General features: G+C 36.7%; 1 protein-coding gene across 1 annotated transcript in view; it reads right to left on the reverse strand.

Moving 5' to 3' along the window:
- Nucleotides 1–21,371, reverse strand: part of FAM227B (family with sequence similarity 227 member B) — a 246,445-nt gene that overhangs the window by 64,127 nt on the left and 160,947 nt on the right. The window lies entirely within an intron of this gene.

Genomic DNA, 21,371 nt, shown 5'->3' on the forward strand with positions numbered 1-21,371 from the left:
TCATTTTGGTTACAATGTGTCTTGGTGTGTTCCTCTTTGGGTTAATCCTGTATGGGGCTCTGTGGGCTTCCTGGATTTGGGTGAATATTTCCTTTCCAAGGTTAGGGAGATTTTCAGCTATTACCTCTTCAAATATTTTCTCCGGCCTGTTCTCTCTCTCTTCTCCTTCTCAGACCCCTATAATGTAAATATTAGTGCACTTGATGTTGTTCCATAGGTCTCTTAAGCTGTCCTCATTTGTTTTCATTCTTTTGTCTTTTTTCTCTTCAGCAGCAATGATTTCCACTACTCTGTCTTCCAGCTCACTGATCCTCTCTTCTAAATCATTTAGTCTACTATTTATTCCTTCTAGTGTGTTTTTCATTTCAGTTATTGTATTCTTCATCTCTGTTTGGTTGTTCTTTATATTTTCTAACTCTTGGTTAAAAACTTCTAACTTCTTGCTCTCTGTATCCATTCTCCTCCCAAGTTCTTTGATCATCTTTATTATCATTATACTGAACTCTTTCTCAGGTAGATTGCCTATCTTCACTTCACTTAGTTCTTCTTCTGGGGTTTTATCTTTTTCCTTCATCTGAATCATATTCCTATGCTGCCTCATTTTGTCTAAGTTGCTATTTGTATTTTTATGTATGTGGTAGGTTATGTTTCTTGACCTTGCAGAAGAGGCCTTCTGTAGGAGGCATCTATGTATCCCAGCAGTGCACTACCCTCTTGTCACCCAAGCTATATGCTCTAAGGATTCAACCTAAGAGGGTGACATGGGTCCTTCTGCTGTGATGGGATAACTATGTGGGTGGTCTGGCAGGCCCCTAGTCTGGTTGGTTGCCAGGACCTGCTTTGCTGGGATGCTGCTGGCTGCTCTTTAGCAAGGCCTGTTCACAAGATGGCTGGTTGTGGAATTCTAGGGGTCCCTGGAGCTAGTGGTAGCTCACTGATAGGCAGAATCAGGGTCCTGAAGACTCTGGGGCTGTTGCCCACCTCCTGGCAGGTATAGCTAGATCCTGGGCTACTTCTGGTCTATTGGTAGGCGGAGCTGGTTCCTGGAGTCTGGCTTCAGGGCCCAGGGATCCCAGAGCTCTTTTCAGATCATTGCTGGGATGGAGGCGTTGGCCCCTGACACAGTTGGGTATGGGGTCTGGGGTGTCCTGAAGGTTGTGCAGGTTTGCTAGTGGGATGGGCCAGGGTCCAGCTGGTCCCAGGGTAGGGTCTGAACTGTGTTGTGGCATTGCAGTTTTCTTGTTGCTGGTGTCTGTCCCCTGGTGGATAAGCCTGGTCTAGAGGCTTGGTCCAGCTTCCTAGCGGGAGGGGCTGGTGCCTGTTCACTGGTATGTAGCACTGGGTCTACCCACTGGCCAAGACCCTCTGGCGGACTGGGTGGTGTCTAGGGGCAGGTGCAGAAGAAGTTCTGGGCTCCTTGGTCTTTAGGCAGCCTATCTGCTGATGGGTGGGGCTGTGTCCCTGCCCAGTTAGTTGTTTGGCCTGAGGCATCCCAGCTCTGGAGTCTGCAGGCTGTTGGGTGGGGCCAGGTCTTCAAGCTAATGAGCCAAGCTATCAGTTACCAACAATGCTCCTCAATATGTCTGCCACCAGTGTCTATGTACCCAGGGTGAGACAAAGCTTCCCTCCCCACCCTACTTCCCCAGGAGACTCTCCAAGACCAGCAGGTAGGTCTGGCTCAGGAGCCTATCAGATTACTCCTTTTCCCCTGTGTCCTGTTGTGCATGAGATATTGTGTGTTCCCTTTAAGAGTGAAGTCTTTATTTTTCCACAGTCCTGTGGGGCTCCTGCAATTAATCCCCACTGGCCTTCAAAGCCAAATACTCTGGGGGCTCATCTTCCCAGTGCCAGACCCCTTGACTGGGTAGTCTGATGTGGGGCTCAGAACTCTTGCTCCTGTGGGAGAACCGCTGCAATACAATTATTCTCCAGTTGGTGGTTCACCCATCCAGGAGATAGAGTATTTGATTATATTGCATGTTCACCCTTCCTATCAGTTGCATTGTGGTTCCTTCTTTATGTCTTTAGCTGTAGAAGATCTTTTCTGGTAAGTTCTAGTCTTTTTCACTGATGGTTGTTCTGCAGATAGTTGTGATTTGGTGTGCTTGTGAGAGGAGCTGAGTTCAGGGTCATTTTATTGTGCCATCTTGGCTGCTCTCCATAGAATGTTTTTTATTTATTGGAACACACCTTTATTAGGACAATATTTTACATGTATTATTCTATAAATATTTTTTCTACTTTTTGAACCATGGCTCTTGTGTTTATTTTAAAAATATCACAGCTATATTCATGGTGAATATTCTACCAATGGCAGAGAATTTCAAGACCCTGACCTTCCTCCAAAAATTGCTGTAAAAGTATTTAAGCCATCTCTGCAGGTACATCCCAAGACAATTCCAGTTGGAATTTGGAAGACTTCTCAAGGTATTCTCCCCTCCTATTCACTAGAAGAGTGGATCTAACTCCCACTTGACCAATAGTTTAAAGCACGTGCATGTGAACTTAACCTGCATTCCTGAAGCATAGTAGTGTATTAGTTAAGCCTTGGAGTCAGATGGACACAGATTTAAACACCAGCTCTGCCATTTTTAGACTAAGTGACCTTGGGCAAATTAATTTAAGTTTCAGTTTCTTCAAATACAATTTGGAGATGATAATAATGATTAACTTATAGACTTGTTAACTGGATAAAAATGAGATCATATATGTAAATCACAGTACCCGGCATTCTGTAAAGGTTATGTAAATTTAGACTATATTGTTATTAACGTCATTTCTTAAGGAGTATAAATTCAAACTCACTATTACTTCATTCTTGTAAAACCTTTGTTGAGAGAAAATATTGAGGAGTGATTGAGTTTTATCTATTCCTTTAGAAAATCAGACATATTCTTGAATTGAGGTAGACAAAGAGATATGTATTAGAACTGAATTTTCTTGGCCACTTGTAGATCCATTTTTACCAGATTGTACTTTGTCTTCATGCCCTTGGTCAACATAGTACAATGTTATAGACTCAAATATAGTTGGTTACTATATCAACATCATTCATTGCATTACACAGAGCTTCTCTAGGGAGAGCATGTTAATTGAGCTGTTTAGAAGTATTCACCTTTTCATCCTTTCAAGGCTCATGGTAGGACTAAATATCTACCTTCTTTGAAGATAATTATGGAATTTGCAGCTTGCTCTGGGCAATGAAATAATGAATTTGACTACAACTGTATATGTAATCTCCAGTGACCCACGTTCCAGTTGAGTCTAAACTTCCTGATTTGTTTAAGTGAGGTCTTTAAGACATTTTTTAGTTTGTTCAAATTATGTTTCCTATTTTAAATTATATGAATTAAGGAATGAAAGGATAGTCTATCTCCATAAAGTGGGAAAAAATGTGATTTCTTAAACCTAAATCTATTTTCCATTTATTCATGCATTGCTTCAAAAAATATTCTTTGCAGACTGTGAAAAACACTACAAATTTCAAGAGAGGTTGAAAGGATACAGTGGCTGACTTTAGTAACCAATTATAATCAGATAGGTTGATAAAACATATGTAGGTAATACTTGTGAACAATCTAACATCTATTGAAAAGTTAATACAAGATAAAGAGGCAAATAGATTGTATCAGAAATAAAACCTTAAGGATGAAACCGCGACTGTTTGTGGGATGAGGTAATCAGAGAAGGCTCACTTAAAAACTGATCAGATTTGCAAGAGTTCAGACATGGAAAAAGAATTCAGGCCAATGGAGTGTACAGAGGGCTGAGGTTGGGTAACAAGGCATTTGAGTAGGACCTTGAGAAGACCACCCTGGTTGCAGAAAAGGGTTACCTTAGGGAATGTTTTAAGAATACGGAAGAAGAAAAAAGAACAAAGGAGATTAAGATGAAGTGGCTATGCTAGAGTAAGCAGATTTTTACTATGTGTCTGTCAGGAAGTAATACATTGAACTCAAAGCTTTGAGGTTGACTGAAATAATTGATGGGTAATTATGAGTTCATTTAAATATTATAGTTGCTTAACAAATGATGTGAGTGATGTGGTTTTACCCCTTAAGTCATAAACATGTTAATGAACCTAATTATTTCAAATTATCATAAATTCCATAAACGAACCAGAAATGAACCAACCAACACTACCACTATGAAAATCATGGAGAAAAGAGAAGCCAAGGAATGCATTGTTACCTGTTACCATAAAGGAATAAAGTACAGTATTGTTAGTTAAAAATTCAACACATTGAAAGAATAAAATCAAAGTGGTAAAGAATTCACACTTTGGTGAGGTCAGTGTTATGTATGACATATGAAATACATATGCTTCTTTCAAAATGTGGGTGGAGAGGTCAAATGTAGCAGGGAGAAAACTTTTGCAAGAGCTCATTGTGTTTTCCTCTTCGTGTACATGTTAAATGAAGGGTGCTGTGGTTCACCCATATCATTTCCTCTTTGTTTGGAGCCATTGTACTCTAATGGGAAAAATGCTAGCAGAAGTACTAGTGACGCAGTGTCAGTTCCCCACTCTTCCACCAAAATCTTTCCATCAGTATAGTTACTGTAAGTTAGACTTCTGTACTAAACAAAGAAACTAGCATTTTATTCCATTATTAAAAAAAAAAAATTCTAGGCTCTCAAACCTCTTCCATGGGTGGATTCTCAATATTCACCACTAACAATACACCTTAAAGTAAGTTCATATTGCAAGATCAAATTTGCAAAATTTAGTTCTGCTTTTAATTAAACCCAGATTTCTATGTGAATGAGAAATTAATAGTTAAAATGAATGATTAGAATAAGAACTAGCTCTTCTAAAGCTGGTAATCCCAAATTCTTTGTTCTGCTACCACTAAGCTCCTATCCTGACTGCTGAGACTAACTGAATCCAAACTTAATCAAATCAATCATACCAAAAGAAGGGACACTATCAGAAGTTTCATTTTAAGAACACAAAACACTAAGAGAACTTATGGAAGGTTTGAATTAGTTAGTACCTTGGGAAGACCTGTCATTCTTAATAAAATTTTCTTAGAGAGAAAGACTGAGTGCTACTACAATATGGTGTAAGAACGAATTGTATTTTGAAGTAATTGGTACCACTCTATTACAGTGGAAAGTCCATGGGAAAGAACAGAATGGCCTACATAGCAGTGTTCTTCAAATATTGAAGGAAATAAGAAACACCTGGGAATCTTTTACAAATGCAGATTTTGATTTGTTATTAGGTCTGGGGCCTAATAACATCACAGGTGTTGGTGATGCTACACCATGATCCATGGAGTTGCCTTTTGAGTAATAAGGTGGTAGGTAACATAGTGTTGCAACAATTACTAATTATGTGACTTTGAACCTCTGTTCTCAGCTGTCAAATGGTACCATGAACACCAATCTCATAGGAATCACTAGAGTTGTAAGTGAAATTATGTTTTTGAAGTGCTTGGCAAAGTTCACCTTAGAAAGGAGCACAGAAGGGAAAGCAGAGGATATGGGAAATTATGTTGGTATTTGGGTAGATGTGGTGGTGGGAGTTTGTGGAAGTTCTCATTGCCTTAATTTTCTCATTGAGGTAGGAAGCAAAATCACTATCTGAGATTGAGCATAGGGGATGTAGTGTTGGAGATATGAAGAGAAAAAAGGTGAAAATAGTTGTCTTCGTGAGTGGTAGAAATAAAGGACTAGGGAAAACTGTTTGCCTGACAGAAGGTCAATTTGAGTTATGTACTTATGAATTAAAAATGAGACTAGTTAGCATGGTTGAATGCTTTCTCTATGTATGTTTAGCTGCACACTTTCAAATGCGGGAAAGGTGGAGAATTATTTTTAATTATTTTAATTACTTTTAATTAGTTACTTGGCAAATTGTAAAAGGAGTTGAAGATGAATGCAAAGAAGTAACTATAACTATTGACCACAGTATTTAGTTAGGTAATAAGGGAAGAAAGGACATCAGTGGGGTAAGGACAGTGGAAAGGTTAATAGGACCTAAATATTGTTGAGATTTCATTTTTGACTTAGCATGTGGAAAATTTTTGGAAATGTTCCATGTGTACCTACACTTGAATGTAAAGTTTTGATTTGTTGCATGCACCCTCTGTCTCTCTCTCTCTCTCGCATACACGCACACACATCTCATAATCACTAATGTTTTCCTGATATTATCTGCTAATTCTTTTTGTCAGATTTAGCTATTATTATCCAAGAAGGGAGGATTAAAGTATTATGGATTTTAAATGAAAAACTGTGAGTTTGTCCTTGAGATCGTCTGAACATTTTTGCTTTATATATTTCTAGGCAAAGTTTTTGGTACATACAACTTAACACTTATTATACCTTCTGTTGGATGGTTTATCAGTAGGTAGTCTATTCTTTTTAATGCTTTATTCCTTCAATTTGTCTGATATGAATATTACTATATCAGCTTTCTTTTGGTGAATATCTTCTTCCATTATTAACTTTTACCAGTGTTTCATTTTTAACTTTTCTAGGAGGTTTTGTTTTGGGTATTTCTTTTTTTGTGTGTGTGAGAATAATAAAGATGCTTTTAAAATAATCTACTTGAGGTTTTTGCTCTGAGTAGGATGTAGTAGGTCTTACAGGCCAATGTTTCCACTTTAATAACTAGAAAAAACTGGATAAATTACAAAATGGTATTCTTAATTACAAAAATGATATTTTTAAGGATATTGGAAACAATGGGAACAAGTGAAAATTCCATAGAGGAAGAGCCCTTCCTTTGTGAGCTGACAATCTCCATTTATCTTCATCCCTTGAAAGCATTTACTGATTTGGGGTACTACTGAGAATCAGGCTTGGCATAGGAAGAAATACTCTACTAGAGAAGACATGAACCATCAGAGCTTTAACAGTCACATAGGCTGGTGTAAAATCAAGACAAGCCCCATGTACATGGCAGCCAATTTTTACTGTGGGATATTTATAGAGTTCTGTGGTGGTATGGAAGGCTCAGGCAGGGCTGGGCCAGAAACTTCTAAAAGGCTGCACAAAGTCTCTTATAGTTCTTAAACAGTGACTAGGAGACAACATCTCACAAATACCTGGCTGGTCTTCCCCTCAGGACAATTTTGAAGATGTGTGTTATTGGAGGTTAAAGAGTTAACCTCAAAACATTCAAAGCACAGAATTAACTCTCCCTTCCTATTTCATGGCTGAGGATATAGGGACTTCCTAGGTTCTTAATTAAAAACCCACAAAGACCATGCCCGAACTAGAGGTGGGCTTATCTTACCAAAACTGTAATCCAGCTGAGATCCAGTTCAATCACTGATTAACTCATGGTATTCAGTCCCTCATGATAAATGGAAAAAGGGAGAACCATCTCTGGTGGGCAATAATACCATCTAAAGCTCTACAGTTACTTAATACCCAATGCTTAGTGTACAATAAAGGACTGCAAACCAAGCCAAATGCATGATAGAAACAGACACACAGATGATCCAAAAATTGGAGTCAAGAGACAAAGGACTTTAAAATAATATTATAAATATGCTCAAGAAATTAAAAGAAAAGAACAAAATAGATAAAAATTTCACCAATAATCAGGATCTGTGAAATGAATAAAGGATGCATTCTGGAACTCATAAATACAATGTCTGGAATTAAAAGTTCATTGAATGTTTTTAAGAGAAGACAAGATTAATGAAGTTGAAGAAAGTCCAAAGAAAATATCCAAACTGAAACATACACACACACACACACACACACACACACACACACACACACGCATGCACGCACACAGAATGGAAAAAACAAAACCGTATAAGAGACATGGGGTATGGGAATTCTGAAGGAGAGGACAGCAAGATTGGGGCAGAGCAGCATTTGAAGAGATAATGGTGGAGAATTTCCCCAAACTGATAAAAGAGATCAACTCAAAGATTTTTAAAGATTTAGAAAATTCCAAAGAGTACAAATAAAACCACACATAAGCACATTACACTCAGACTGCTAAAAACTAGAGACGAAGGGAAAAATCTTAAAACAACCAGAGAAAAAAGATACATTATCTTCAAAGGAGAAACGATAAGATTTTATTAACAGAAACAATGGAAACTAAATGAAATTTTTAAATGACAAAAAAAAACAAAAATAAAACTCACTGCCAACATAGAAATATGTGATCTGCAAAAATGTGCTAAATGTGAAAGTGAAATAGACATTTTCAGACATAAAAAGGACAGAGCATTCAGTATGTTTGAATTTTTTATATTATTCTTGTTATATCTCAAGTCTCAACCCCATTACTTACTAATTGTGAGAAACTGACAAGTTACTTAACCTCTTAAGGTCTTCATTTGTAAAACAGGGATAACCATTCTATCAATCTTAAAGCACACTATGAAGCTTTAGCGTGATAGTGAAAATGCTTAGTAAACTCCATCTCTACAGAGAGATAGTCATTATTATGATAGCTAGGTTTATAGTCCATTTACTATTTTTGTCCTTAGTTGAACACGATGTTCCAGGTGTTGTTCAACAAGCACATTGAGTGGTTACTTCTTGTGTCCTCGACATGCTGCACCTATTAAAATATAGCCCTTAAGATTTCATTAGCTATTTGGTAATCATACACTGATTCATATTGTGCTTGCAATTAATTAATTGGGTCTTTAAAAAGTGTGTTACTATGTAGCTATACGTCTTCCAAAGTTTATCTTTATAGCTGGAATTTTGAATCCACCTGCAGGGCTTCACATTTACTCCTATTACATTTCATCTTGTCTGAGTCTGCTGATTGTTGAGATCTTCTTGGTTCCTGATTCTGTTTTCTGTTTTGTTGGCTACCTCTTCCAGCTTTATGGTGATGGTTAGTCTCTTTTACATATAATCCATATCCTTATTAAAATAAGAAATGTACAGAACAGAAGAGTAGCAGGGACATAAACCTGTGGTTCGCCACTAGAAAACAATGATATGTTAAATAGCAAACTTTGGATATTGTTACTCAGTTGTTACAAATCCAAAATTACCCAGTCCTTATTTCTCTTTTGTCTATAATATCATGACGTATTTTGTGAAATTCCACACAGTTGTTACTGAACCAAACTTGGGTCTGAATGCCTGACACACAGCAAAACCAATCTGCCGACACCAGGTTGTGGTGAAGAAAAGTAGGACATTTATTGCAGGGCCAAGCAAGGAGAATGGGCAGCTTATGCTCAAAAGACCTGAATTCCCCAGTGGCTTTCAGGGAAGGGTTTTTAAAGGAAACATTAGGGGTGACTGTTGTAGGGTGCCTGATCAGCTTGTGGACATTCTTCTGATGGCTGGTTGTGAGGTAATAGGGTGGTATTTCTGGAGTTACCATCATCAACCTTCTGGTCCCAACTCATCTGGGGTCTATGTGCTTGTGGTCAGCATGCAATTAACTTCTTCCACCTGGTGGGAATTTTAGTATCTGCAAAACTACCCAAGTATATGGTTCAGAATATTATCTGTAGGCCTTGAGGAGGAACTAAAGGTCCTTAACTTTGTTTTATGGCTAAACTATCATTATTTTGTCTGGTTTGACTGCTTTCCTTTGTTTCTGCATTTTCTTACTTCTCTGATTAAATTTGCTCTTTGAAACTCAGGGAAGGCCTAGGAAGCTAAAGCTTTCCTAAAACAAGAGGCAGGGAACACAGGGGTCAGAGCATGGGGTGTCTGTCCCTGGGAAGGCTCCACAGGGTCCTGGTTGGTTTCATAGCCTTCCCTTGATGTACTTACTCTGGTAACTTTATTTTAAAAAATAAGACAATCCTTCTTAAGGTGCAACTGAAACAGAAATTCCTATCAAGTCTCATTGCACTTTAGACTCTACAAATGAAAGGGTCTAGAGAAGTCCATTCTGAAAACTATTTTTGAAAACTATATTTAAAAATAAAATTATATTTAAAAATATGTGTTTCTTTTTATTATTTTGGTTTTGATTCTTTGGGGGCTTCAAATATTTATTTATTTATTTATTTATTTATTTATTTTTTGGTACGCGGGCCTCTCACTGCTGTGGCCTCTCCCACTGTGAAGCACAGGCTCCGGATGCGTAGGCTCAGCGGCCATGGCTCACGGGCCCAGCCACTCCACAGCATGTGGGATCTTCCCAGACCAGGGCACGAACCTGTGTCCCCTGCATCAGCAGGCGGACTCTCAACCACTGCGCCACCAGGGAAGCCTGGGGGCTTCAATTTTATAGAGTTTCTTTGACTATTTTAACTATCATTTTCTCTAACATTTAAAACTTTTTCTTGATTTCCATTTTGCTCATTTTCTCCTTTCCTTCTATCCTTACTATCTTTTTTTCATCAGTGTCTTATTCTCTCTTGGATTTCTTCCAATTTCACCTTCATATCTCTTGATGGCTTTCTTTTTCACATTTTTTTCAGTATGACTCTTCAGTAAGCTTTTGCTTTTATTCTCTGTGGTTTTCATTCACAGAAGCACATCAGTAAGTTTTTAAATGTGTAGTAAAACATTTAGTTATATTTTACTCCTATTCCATGGTATCATTCCTCTGGAGAATGTCCTTCATCTGCCATTTGTTTTTCCTGTTCCTTTGCCCCTCCCTCCTTATTTTTCTTCTTCTTTTGGGAAGTCCTTCTACCTGTTTTGTGGTATTGAATTTTGTTTATCTCCCAATTTCTCTTTTGAAAGTGAAATTTCAATTGCTTGTTCTTCTTGTTGATTTTGGATGACTTCCATGAAGAGGGAGACGCCACTTTTATGCTGCCATCTTCAAACCAGAAGTCATCCAGCATGTTCTCCAACCTTTTATCTTGAAAGATTATAAACTTAAGAAATGTTGTAGAACTATCAAAATGGAATAACTCTATGCCTTTTCAACATTTTGCTACATTTGCTTTCTCTTTATTTACTCAGTTAAATCATTCTGAAAATAAGTTGCAGACTCTGCTAGCATTAAAAATGTGAAGCAAATAAAAAGCATTTAAATACCAATGATTATTATCATTTATGCCTATGCATAGCTCACATTCCCCAGGAGCAGACTCTGTACCAAGGATTCCAGTGTAAGCAGGTTATTGGGAGAAACAAGGAACATGGGTTAGAGAGGGAAATGATACAGGAAAAGTAAAATAGCCAATGAAAGATGCAGTATCAAGCCAGCTACCACAGTGGGTGACTGGGTCATAATCCTGTAGGGAAACAAACTCTGGAAAAAAGTGCAAAATACATGCCTCTGAATTATCCCAGCCAAGGATAGGGAGTAGAGGGAAGTTGTGGCCTTTATTAACTCTCTCTCATCAGTCATCAGTTAAGGAATTACCCTCAGAGGGTATTAATTCTGGCCCTCCACATGTGGGCAAAGTGAGTTCTGGCAGCCATTCAACCAAGATACAGTTGCTGGCTGATGGAAGGCAGGCTGATGTGTAGTGAGCACCAATAGATTTTCAACAGCTAATTTTAACACGTGAACAAGAAGTCAGGAAGAAAACTGTTTAGAACAATGCACTCATGCAATTATTGAAATAAAAAGTCATTTAATAGGCAAAGAGAATCTTGATAGAAGTATTAGACTGAGATTAGCTGTCACCTTTAGCTCTACAGGTGTCCTCATATAAAATTTTCCCTTTTTTTTCTCTTCTTATATTGACTAAAACCTGCAATAGCAATATTGAATTGAGCAGTGACTCTATTTTTAGTGTATCACCATTAAGGAGGATGTTCTACATGCTTGTGGTATTGCCCTCTATCAAATTAATGAAGTTTTCCTCTAAGTCTCACCAAACTAAGTTTATTTCACCTTCTATTAAAAATGAATATTAAATCACGTTAACTATTATATTTTTTTGTATCTCACAAGATGATCATATTGTATCATTTAATTTTAGGTCTGTCTTTTGCAAGCAGCATATAGTTGGATCTTTACTTGTGAACATTTATGTTTAATTCTAATCAGTTCTTAGGGTCTGTCTTATGAAAATTTAACATATTCTTATTTATTATGATGACTAATGTGTTCGAAATTATTTTTGCAATTTTATTTTAGTTTTCCTCTTTTAACCACACTTTTCAGTTATTTCTATTTTACTTTCTTATTAGATTGTTTTCTATTACTCTTTTCTTTATTGTCTTTGGAAGTTATAAACTTCATTTCTATTCTTCTAGGGGTTAATCTAAAAATATTTAGCATATTTTTTATCAACATTTAGAATACATTTATATCTCTATTCTCCATGTAAATAAAGGAATAGTCTCAGTAAATTACTTTTATTCTCGCTAAACTTTTACCTCCCACCACCTCCAATGTTGTAATCATTAAAGATTTTAGTTCAAGATTGCTTTTAAATTTTTTAACATTGAGATTTAAATATACACTTAGTTTTCTTAGTCTTCATTGTTTTCACCTCCCTTATTAGCACTAATATATTTGTGTTTATATGCATGTACTTATTTATTTATGAGGCATAATTTACATATTGCTTTATTTTTTGCCCTTTTTGATATATAGTCTTATGAATTCTTTTTTTTTAAATTTATTTATTTAATTTATTTATTTTTGGCTGTGTCGGGTCTTCGCTGCTGCACGTGGGCATTCTCTAGTTGTGGCGAGTGGGGGCTACTTTTTGTTGCGGTGTGAGGGCTTCACGTTGTGGTGGCTTCTCTTGTTGCAGAGCACAGGCTCCAGGCACGTGGGCTTCAATAGTTGTGGTGTGTGGGCTTCAACAGTTGTGGTGCACAGGCTCAGTAGTTGCGGCTCATGGGCTTTAGAGCACAGGCTCAGTAGCTGTGGTACACGGGTTTAGCTGCTCCACAGCATGTGGGATCTTCCCGGACCAGGGCTTGAACCCATGTCCCCTGCATCGGCAGGTGGATTCTTAACCACTGCGCCACCAGGAAAGCCCAGTCTTATGAATTTTGACAAAAGAATATGGTTGTATGATCAGCACCACAATCAAGATATAGAACAGTCATTATCCAGATAATCCTCTTGTGCCCCAATGTAGTCAACCCTTCCTCTCACTGCAGTCACTGGCAACCACTGATTTGTTTTCTGTACCTATAGTTCTTGCCTTTTCCAGAATGCCATATGAATGGAACCATACCATACGCAGACTTTGGGTCTGGCTTCTTTCACTTAGAATAATGATTTAAGATTCATGCATATGTTGTGCATATTAGTAACTTGTTTCTCCTACTGTTGAGTAGTATTTAATCAATTTTTTTATATCCCACACTTTCCTCTGGAAACCTTTTTTATTTTGCTGCAGTAATTCTTTCAGAGAGAGTCTGTAGCCAGTAGACCTTTGAAGTTCTTGCTTGTGCCAAGATATTTTTATTTAAACTTCCATGTGAATGATATTTTGACTGGTATATATTTTGGTTTAATGTCATTACACTCAGACTTTTGTAGGTATTTCTGCACTTTCTTCTAGGACCATGTGCCACCAAATGATGTATCTGATGCCAATCTGATTTCTAGTCCCTTTATAAACTATTTGTGTAACTTTTATTTTTTGAAACTTTCAGAGTTTTCTCAGTCTTCCGAGTTCACAGGTTTCACTAAGCCGTGGGTCTTTATTCATTCATGACCCTTGGTGGGCCATTTCAGTCTGAAGGCTTGAATTTTCATTTAACTTTGTAAAGTGTTCTTTGCTCTCTCTCTTTTCCTTCATATTATCTCTGGAATTCCTTTTGTAGTGAAGAATGGACTGTCTGAATTCATTTTCTATATCATAACATTTCTCTATTTTTTACCTTTCTGTATTTTTGTTCTTCTTTTGAATGCTGTGATCTTCCTAATTGTTTATTTGTTTTTTATCCATATTCAGTCTATTGCTTATCCATTCTGCTAAGATATTTACTCACCCATCATATTCTTGATTCCTAAGAACTATTTTTTATCAGCTCCATTTTCTTGTCAGATTGTGCTTTTTTTTTTATGATGCAATGTAATTTCAAGTGAGCTCCATGGGGCAGATATGATGTTTTTTTTTGTTTTTGGATGGGAGTGTGTTTCATTACCATGGCATTTTGTACCACAAACCACTGTCTGATAGATAATGGGTGTTCAGTAAATATTTGTTAAATAAGTGAGTATAAAAAATATATTTAGAATTTGAAATAAATATTTTATATTTCCTGGATTATCTTTTTCTCAAGGGTCACTTCTAGTGATTTTTAAATTGTAACACCTGATTCATGGCTAAGTTTTAAAATGAAGATATTAGATAACTGGTTGTGTCTGTCTATGTGTCTATGTGTGCATTATAAATATATTTCTCTACCTTTGGATGGTACTATCAAAATTAATTTGTAAATGAGCTCTACTTAATTGGTGTAAAGGAAATTAGCACTTATAAAGTTCCTCAGAAATACAGAGAAACTAACCCAAATGAATTTCAGGTTCCTGTGAACTGGGAGACACTCAGTATTAAACTAATTTAAATCTATTAAGGTTATTAAAGTTATTTTAAGTTTGTCAATTTAATTAATATAGATACATCTTTAGAGTCATCAACATTAAGTATAATACTTTCTTTGTACCTAGGTTTAATAGAAGTCAAATAAGATATTATGTCTGTTGCAAATTTGTCGGCAAGAAAAGTAACTTGGTATGATTAAATTTTTAATAAGTAAATTAAATGTGAGATAAGAGCTTTTGGGTGGAATCTTTAGGAATAATTATGTTTTAGAATTGTCTACTTAAAAATAATCTCTCCATCTGCTCCTTCTGGGACCCCTATCATGCAAATGTTGGTGCATTTGACATTGCCCCAGAGGTCTCTTAAACTGTCCTTATTTCCTTTCATTATTTTTTTCTTTATTTTCCGTTCCATGGCAGTGATTTCCACCACTGTCTTCCAGCTCATTGATTCATTCTTCTACCTCATTTATTCTGCTATTGATTTATTCTAATGTACTTTTCATTTCAGTTACTGTATTCATCAACTCTGCTTGGTTATTCTTTATATTTTCTGACTCTTTGCTAAAAACTTGTTGTAACTCAGAGAGGGCCTGACAAAATATTTGAAGAGATAATAGCTGAAAACTTCCCTAACATGGGAAAGGAAACAGTCACTTAAGTCCAAGAAACACAGAGAGTTCCCTAGATAAACCTAAGGAGGGGGCTGCCCTGGTGGCGCAGTGGTTGAGAGTCCGCCTGCCGATGCAGGGGACATGGGTTCATGCCCCGGTCCGGGAAGATCCCACATGCTGCGGAGTGGCTAGGCCCGTGAGCCATGGCCGTTGAGCTTGCGCATCTGGAGCCTGTGCTCCGCAGTGGGAGAGGCCACAACAGTGAGAGGCCCACATACCGGAAAAAAAAAAAAAAATTTTGGCTGTGTCGGGTCTTCGCTGCTGCACGTGGGCATTCTCTAGTTGTGGCGAGTGGGGGCTACTTTTTGTTGCGGTGTGAGGGCTTCACGTTGTGGTGGCTTCTCTTGTTGCAGAGCACAGGCTCCAGGCACGTGGGCTTCAATAGTTGTGGTGTGTGGGCTTCAACAGTTGTGGTGCACAGGCTCAGTAGTTGCGGCTCATGGGCTTTAGAGCACAGGCTCAGTAGCTGTGGTACACGGGTTTAGCTGCTCCACAGCATGTGGGATCTTCCCGGACCAGGGCTTGAACCCATGTCCCCTGCATCGGCAGGTGGATTCTTAACCACTGCGCCACCAGGAAAGCCCAGTCTTATGAATTTTGACAAAAGAATATGGTTGTATGATCAGCACCACAATCAAGATATAGAACAGTCATTATCCAGATAATCCTCTTGTGCCCCAATGTAGTCAACCCTTCCTCTCACTGCAGTCACTGGCAACCACTGATTTGTTTTCTGTACCTATAGTTCTTGCCTTTTCCAGAATGCCATATGAATGGAACCATACCATACGCAGACTTTGGGTCTGGCTTCTTTCACTTAGAATAATGATTTAAGATTCATGCATATGTTGTGCATATTAGTAACTTGTTTCTCCTACTGTTGAGTAGTATTTAATCAATTTTTTTATATCCCACACTTTCCTCTGGAAACCTTTTTTATTTTGCTGCAGTAATTCTTTCAGAGAGAGTCTGTAGCCAGTAGACCTTTGAAGTTCTTGCTTGTGCCAAGATATTTTTATTTAAACTTCCATGTGAATGATATTTTGACTGGTATATATTTTGGTTTAATGTCATTACACTCAGACTTTTGTAGGTATTTCTGCACTTTCTTCTAGGACCATGTGCCACCAAATGATGTATCTGATGCCAATCTGATTTCTAGTCCCTTTATAAACTATTTGTGTAACTTTTATTTTTTGAAACTTTCAGAGTTTTCTCAGTCTTCCGAGTTCACAGGTTTCACTAAGCCGTGGGTCTTTATTCATTCATGACCCTTGGTGGGCCATTTCAGTCTGAAGGCTTGAATTTTCATTTAACTTTGTAAAGTGTTCTTTGCTCTCTCTCTTTTCCTTCATATTATCTCTGGAATTCCTTTTGTAGTGAAGAATGGACTGTCTGAATTCATTTTCTATATCATAACATTTCTCTATTTTTTACCTTTCTGTATTTTTGTTCTTCTTTTGAATGCTGTGATCTTCCTAATTGTTTATTTGTTTTTTATCCATATTCAGTCTATTGCTTATCCATTCTGCTAAGATATTTACTCACCCATCATATTCTTGATTCCTAAGAACTATTTTTTATCAGCTCCATTTTCTTGTCAGATTGTGCTTTTTTTTTTATGATGCAATGTAATTTCAAGTGAGCTCCATGGGGCAGATATGATGTTTTTTTTTGTTTTTGGATGGGAGTGTGTTTCATTACCATGGCATTTTGTACCACAAACCACTGTCTGATAGATAATGGGTGTTCAGTAAATATTTGTTAAATAAGTGAGTATAAAAAATATATTTAGAATTTGAAATAAATATTTTATATTTCCTGGATTATCTTTTTCTCAAGGGTCACTTCTAGTGATTTTTAAATTGTAACACCTGATTCATGGCTAAGTTTTAAAATGAAGATATTAGATAACTGGTTGTGTCTGTCTATGTGTCTATGTGTGCATTATAAATATATTTCTCTACCTTTGGATGGTACTATCAAAATTAATTTGTAAATGAGCTCTACTTAATTGGTGTAAAGGAAATTAGCACTTATAAAGTTCCTCAGAAATACAGAGAAACTAACCCAAATGAATTTCAGGTTCCTGTGAACTGGGAGACACTCAGTATTAAACTAATTTAAATCTATTAAGGTTATTAAAGTTATTTTAAGTTTGTCAATTTAATTAATATAGATACATCTTTAGAGTCATCAACATTAAGTATAATACTTTCTTTGTACCTAGGTTTAATAGAAGTCAAATAAGATATTATGTCTGTTGCAAATTTGTCGGCAAGAAAAGTAACTTGGTATGATTAAATTTTTAATAAGTAAATTAAATGTGAGATAAGAGCTTTTGGGTGGAATCTTTAGGAATAATTATGTTTTAGAATTGTCTACTTAAAAATAATCTCTCCATCTGCTCCTTCTGGGACCCCTATCATGCAAATGTTGGTGCATTTGACATTGCCCCAGAGGTCTCTTAAACTGTCCTTATTTCCTTTCATTATTTTTTTCTTTATTTTCCGTTCCATGGCAGTGATTTCCACCACTGTCTTCCAGCTCATTGATTCATTCTTCTACCTCATTTATTCTGCTATTGATTTATTCTAATGTACTTTTCATTTCAGTTACTGTATTCATCAACTCTGCTTGGTTATTCTTTATATTTTCTGACTCTTTGCTAAAAACTTGTTGTAACTCAGAGAGGGCCTGACAAAATATTTGAAGAGATAATAGCTGAAAACTTCCCTAACATGGGAAAGGAAACAGTCACTTAAGTCCAAGAAACACAGAGAGTTCCCTAGATAAACCTAAGGAGGGGGCTGCCCTGGTGGCGCAGTGGTTGAGAGTCCGCCTGCCGATGCAGGGGACATGGGTTCATGCCCCGGTCCGGGAAGATCCCACATGCTGCGGAGTGGCTAGGCCCGTGAGCCATGGCCGTTGAGCTTGCGCATCTGGAGCCTGTGCTCCGCAGTGGGAGAGGCCACAACAGTGAGAGGCCCACATACCGGAAAAAAAAAAAAAAACCTAAGGAGGAACACACTGAGACATATAATAATCAAACTGACAAAAATTGAAGACAAAGAGAAAATATTAAAAGCAACAAGGGAAAAGCAACAAATAACATAAAAGGAAATCCCCATAAGATTATAAGCTGAATTTTCAGGAAAAACTCAGCAGGCCAGAAGGGAGTGGCATGATATATTTAAAGTGAGGAAAGGGAAGAGCCTACAACCAAGAATACTCTACCCAGCAAGGTTCTCATTCAGATTCGAAGGAGAAATCAAACGCTTTACAGACAAGCAAAAGCTAAAAGAATTCAGCAGCACCAAAACAGCTTTACAACAAATGCTAAAGGAACTTCTCTAGGCTGAAAAGAAAAGACCACAACTAGATACAAGAAAATTATGAAATGGGAAAGCTCACCAGTAAAGGCAAATATACAGTAAAGATAGGAAATCATCCACATACAAATATGATATCTAAGCAAATAATCAGGAGAGAAGGAGAGTACAAATGCAGGATATTTGAAATGCATTTGAAATTAAGAGATCAACAACTTAACACAAATAAGAGAAAGAGACTGATATATATATATGTATATATAGATAGATAGATAGATAGATAGATATAGACTGCTATATCAAAACCTCGTGGTAACCACAAACCAAAAATCTATAATAGATATAACACAAATAAGTAAAAGGAATCCAAACACAACATTAAAGGAAGTCACCAAATCAAATGAGAAGAGAAAAAAAGAGGAAAGGAAGAAAAAGAGACTGACAGTGAGAACATACATATTGATAATTACCTTACATGTAAATGGATCAAATGCTCCAACCAAAAGATATATATTGGCTGAATGGATAAAAAACACTATATATATGCTGGCTACAAAAGCCCCACTTCACATCCAGAGACACATACAGCCTAAAAGTGAGGGGATGGAAAAAGTTATTACATGCAAATGAAAATCAAAAGAAAGCTGGAGTAGCAATACTCATATCAGACAAAATAGACTTTAAAATAAAGACTATGACAAGAGACAAAAAGGATACTACATAATGATCAGGGGATCAATCCAAGAAGAAGATATAATAACTGTAAATTTATATGTACCCAATACAGGAGCATCTCAATATAAAAGGTAATTGTTAACAGACATAAAAGGAGAAGTTGACAGTAACACAATAATAGTGGGGGACTTTAGCACCACATTACATCAATGGAGAGATTATCCAGAAAGAAGATCAAAAAGGAAACAAAGGCCTTAAATGACACATTAGACCAGATGGACTTAATTGATATTTATAGAGCATTTTAGCTGAAAGTAGCAGAATACACTTTTTCAAGTACACATGGAAGATTCTCTAGGATTGATCACATGCTGGGCCACAAAGCAGGCCTTGGTAAATTTAAGAAAGTTGAAATCATATCAAGCATCCTTTCCAACTGCAACATTATGAGACTAGAAATCAACTCCAAAGGAAAAACTGCAAAAAACACAAACAGGCAGAGGCTAAAAACTATGCTACTAAAGACCCAATGGGTCACTGAAGAAATTAAAGAGGAAATCAAAAATACCTAGAGACAAATGAAATGAAAACACGATGATCCAAAACCTATGGGAGGCAGCAAAAGTAGTTCTAACAGGAACGTTTATAGCAATACAAGCTTACCTCAGGAAACAAGAAAAATCTCAAATAAACAACCTAACTTTACCCCTAAAGCAACTAGAGAAAGAAGAACAAACAAAACCCAAAGTTAGTAGAAGGAAAGAAATCATAAATATCAGAGCAGAAATAAATGAAATATAGACTAAGAAAACAATAGAAAAGATCAATGAAAACAAAACCTGGTTGTTTGAAAAGATAAACAAAATTGATAAACGTTTAACCAGACTCATCAAGAAACAAAAGAGAAATGGCTCAAATTAATAAAATTAGAAATGAAAAAAGAGAAGTTACAACAGACACCACAGAAATACAAAGGATCTTAAGAGACTACTACAAGCAACTATATGCCAATAAAATGGACAACCTGGAAGAAATGGACAAATTCTTAGAAAGGTACAATCTCCTAAGACTGAACCAGGAAGAAATAGAAAATATAAACAGACCAATTACAAGAACTGAAATTGAACCTGTAATTAAAAAATTTCCAACAGACAAAAGTCCAGGACCAGATGGCTTCACAGTACAATTCCATCAAACATTTAAAGAAGAGTTAACACCTATCCTTCTGACACTATTCTAAAAATTGCAGAGGAAGGAACACTTCTGAACTCATTCTATGAGGCCACCATTCCCTGATACCAAAAGCAGAGAAAGATACCACACATAAAAAATTATAGGACAATATCACTGATGAACATAGCCACAAAAATCCTCAATGAAATACTAGCAAACCTATTCCAACAATACATTAAAAGGCTTATACACGATGACCAAGTGGGAATTATCCCAGGGATGCAAGGACTTTTCAATATCCACAAATCAATCAATGTGAAACACCACATTAACAAACTGAAGAATAAAAACCGTATGATCATCTCAATAGATGCAGAAAAAGCTTTTGATAAAATTCAACATCCGTTTATGATAAAAACTCTCCAGAAAGTGGGCATAGAGGGAACATATCTCAACATAATAAAGACCATATATGACAATCTCACAGCTAACATCATAATGGTGAAAAGCTGAAAGCATTTCCTCTAATGTCAGGAACAAGATAAGGATGTTCACTCACTCTCACCACTTTTATTCAACATAGCATTGGAAGTCCTAACCACAGTAATCAGAGAAGAAAAAGAAATGAAAGGAAACCAAACTGGAAAAGAAGAAGTAAAACTGGCACCGTTTGCCGATGACATGATACTATACATAGAAAATCCGAAAGACGCTATCAGAAAACTGCTAGAGCTCATCAATGAATTTGGTAATGTTGCAGGATACAAAATTAATATGCAGAATTTTGCTTTATTAATTTGCAGTAATATGTAAAATTAATGCAGAAATCTGTTGCATTTCTATACACTAACAATGAAAGATCAGAAAGAGAAATTAAGGAAACAATCCCATTTACCATCACATCAAAAAGAATAAAATACCTAGGAATAAACCTACCTGAGGAGGCAAAAGACCTATACTCTGAAAACTGTTAAGATGCTGATAAAAGAAATCAAAGATGACATAAACAGATGAAAAGTTATACCATGTTTTTGGATTGGAAGAACCAACATTGTCATAATGACTATATTACCCAAGGCAATCTACAGATTTAATGTAATCCCTATCAAATTACCAATGGCATTTTTTTTTTTTTTTTTT

This window comes from Neophocaena asiaeorientalis, unplaced genomic scaffold (genome assembly GCF_003031525.2).
Source record: "Neophocaena asiaeorientalis asiaeorientalis breed wild unplaced genomic scaffold, Neophocaena_asiaeorientalis_V1.1 scaffold298, whole genome shotgun sequence".
NCBI lineage: Eukaryota > Metazoa > Chordata > Mammalia > Artiodactyla > Phocoenidae > Neophocaena > Neophocaena asiaeorientalis.